The sequence below is a fragment of the Chrysochloris asiatica genome, unplaced genomic scaffold (assembly GCF_000296735.1).
Source record: "Chrysochloris asiatica unplaced genomic scaffold, ChrAsi1.0 scaffold00163, whole genome shotgun sequence".
Classification (NCBI taxonomy): domain Eukaryota; kingdom Metazoa; phylum Chordata; class Mammalia; order Afrosoricida; family Chrysochloridae; genus Chrysochloris; species Chrysochloris asiatica.
The window spans coordinates 283,576-287,108 of record NW_006408681.1 but is presented as its reverse complement, the minus strand read 5'-3'; positions in this window follow the sequence as shown (position 1 = coordinate 287,108).

The window sequence follows — 3,533 nt, the reverse complement described above, 5'->3', positions numbered from 1 at the left end:
GGATAAACTCAAGATCATATTTTGGCTCTCGTAGATTTGTTTTCATTTTCTTCAGCTTTAATTTGAATTTGCATATCAGTAATTGATGGTAGGATTGCAAAATGGTTCAACCACTATGGAAAATAGTAGGGCGCTTCCTCAGAAAGTTGGAAATAGAAATGCTGTATGACCCAGCAATATCTCTACTTGGTATCTATTCATAAGATATAAGTGACAGGACATGAGTAAATATATGCACACCAATGTTCATCACAGCACTATTCACAATAAAAAAAGAGGGAGGCAGCCTAAATCCCCATCATTGGGAGAATGAATAAACAAACTTTGGTACATACACACATGTAGCATTGAAGAATTAATGACGAAATCTTTGAAACACCATATATCATGGATGAACCTGGAGATATTATGCTGAGTGAAATTGTTATTAAGTGCTGTTGAGTAAACTCTGACTCATAGCGACCCTGGATAGGATTTCTGAGGAGCAGCTGGTAAATTTGAACTGCCAACCTTGTGGTTCAAACCCACTTTGTGGTCTTGTGCATTATCCCACAGCGGCAATATTGGTCAGTCACAAAAGGACTTCAAGAAAAGGTTTTCGAACAAAAATAAATATTCTTTGATGGTTATCAGGGGTGTGAGGGAAGGGACAGTAATTCACTGTCTAGAGAGTTATTATTAAGTGCGGTTAAGTCAGTTCTGACTCATAGTGTTTAGGGTTTCTGAGTAGCAACTGCTGGGTTTGAACAGCCAATCTTGTGGTTCAAAGTCCAATGCTTATCCTACAGTACCATAACAGGAAGACACATATTAATTAGGGTGTCGGGGAGGGCAATAAACAAGTAAAGGGAAGTTGGCAGAAGAATAATGAAGACAGGTGAAGACACAAGGAGGTATGCAAGGACTAAAGGAGGTAGAGGTGGTGGTGGTTATGTGCGATGGAGTCAATTTTGACTCAAAGCAACCCTGTATAGGGTTTCCAAGGCTATAAATCTTTATGGGAGCAGAAAGCCTCATGTTTCTCCTGCAGAAGCTCTGGTAGTTTCGAACTGCTGACTGTGAGGTTAGCAGCTTGACTCATAACCACTACACTACCAGAGCTCCTTAAAGGAGGTAGAGGTAAATGGTGATAAATACACAGCTTTGGAACAACAATGTTCTGTGGGTAGATACATGGACAAAGGCACAGGCTGAATGGGTATGGGAAGAAGAATGGGAGGCTACCCACAAATATAGGAGTTTGAAAGAGGATATTGGTACATGGGTATTTATCGTTTCTGTAATAAATCATTTCTGCATTCACAACTGTGAATGCGGTGGGGTACATAGCAGGCAACATAACGAAAACTTCTTGTATATAATTAAACATCTTAAGGTAATGAATTGCTGGGCCTGGGTACTCAGAACCATAGTCTCACAGGACACCATGGTCAACTGACATAAAATAGTCTACACAGACAATGTCCTACATCAGGCTTCAGTCAGTAGTGTCTTCTTAATAGCTCAAGAGTGGCCATCTAATGTGATCTTTCCATGTGCCAAAGAAAGAAGAGTGATGAGAATTGAAGCTGCTTGGAGTTAATTAGTCCAATGGACTAATTGAACATGTGACTATCAGTCTCCATGACTCTGAGACCAGAAGAACTAGGTTGTATCAGCTACCACTGCTAACAGCTTTAAAAGCAATCACCTTATTAGGTCTAAGATAGAGTGGGAATGGAGAAAATGTGGAACAAAACTGAAAATTATTTCATTAAAAAAAAAAAATTCTGGCTTACTGGCCAGAATGAAACTGGAGGAATCTGAGAGTATGACCCTCAACCACCCTTCTGGTTTGGAAAGGAATTCACCCACTTGTCACAGTTTTCACACAAGCAGTAGATAGGTATATGTTGTTGTTGCTGTGTGCCATCGCGGGAGAAAGATAGGTATATAGGGGCCAACAATATTAGTAAAGTATGCTCATTACGGAAGAGTTAATAGTTCAAAATTAACAGGGCAGCATTTACTTAAGGACAAAGTTGAGAAGGAATAGGAAGGTAGGTGGGATGGAATTGGAACCACACGGAGGAAATGGGATAACTTTTGCATGGAGGAGATTGCAATCATTGAGATAAAACAAGGTTTAGGCATTGCTGAATGATGATCTTCTCTGTAAACCTTCACTCAAGTCATAATAAAAAGTTAAAAACAAAACAAACAAAAAAACAGAAGGCAAAACTAACAAGCTCTCCACCCCACTAAAAGTCTGGTCCTTGAATTAGCAGCGCCAGAGTTACCCCGGAAATTGCTAGAATGCAAATTCTCAGACTCCTATCCAGATCTAGTTAATTCGAAACTCTGAATTAAGAGTCCATAATGGAGCTCTGGTAGCGTAGTGGTTACGAATTGGGCTGCGAACCTTAAGGCCAGCAGTTCGAAACTACCAGCCGCTCCGCGGGAGAAAGATGAGGCTTTCTACTCCCGTAAAGATTTACACCTCGGAAACCCTGTACAGGGTCGCTATGGGTCGGAATCGACTCGATGGCACTTAACAACAACAACATCTATGTTTTAACAAATTTCCCAGGTGATTCTGACACACACTGGAGTCTGAGAACTATGTTTTATATCAATTTTGATGATACAATTTGCTCTCTCTCAGACTTGCTAAGTGATGGAATTGTACCATATTATCTAGTTGTCATTTTCATTTTCAGATGATTTAATTGTTAGAGATCTTTCCTTTATTTTGAACCAATATCTGCAGCAGTTGGCCTGCTTCTGTTATGGGGAGGTAGACAGGAAGGATTAATATACTAGCATTGGCTATGCATAGATGAAGATAGGCATTCTTTGTGAAATGCAAACCTTGCGTTAAAGAGATTGGCAACAGCCTAGGTATGTTCTGGGGCTTGATGCAACCCTCTGAGGACTACCCTAAGGCAGATTGAGACTCCAACATTACAAGCAAGATTACATTACTGGCTTTTTGACTTTGTCACCCTCCTCTCTCTCCAATAATGAAGTTGATAGGAATCTCTCAAATGGACTTTTCTATCATCTGCCACAAATAATCAGCATTTGCTCTTTCATAAATGGTTACTTTAACTTCAAGCAATTCAACGAAATGTGTTTTGATGATCTTGGACCTCTGGGTTTTTTTTATTTTTTGAGTCATGTATTCTTAATGGTGGAAAGAGTCTTAGGAGTCATTAGTTCATTTTATAGATGTGAACATGAAAACTCAGATTATAAAGCCAGCACTCAATCCTGGAATATTTGGCTCCAAATTAGTTCTATTTTCTACTATGAAGGCCATCACTTACTAAAAAGATTTTATTGATGAAAATAATTTTATTTGACTCAGGAAACATCCCAAACATAGGGGTAAAAAAACTACAGTAAAAGACACGTTTTCTCAGTAATACAATTGTCTTAGTCTTCTTGTTGTTGTTGTTAAGTACCATCAAGTTGATTCTGACCCATAGTGATCCTGTATAGGGTTTACAAGGAGCGGCTGGTGAGCTTGAACCACCAACCTTGCAGTTCAA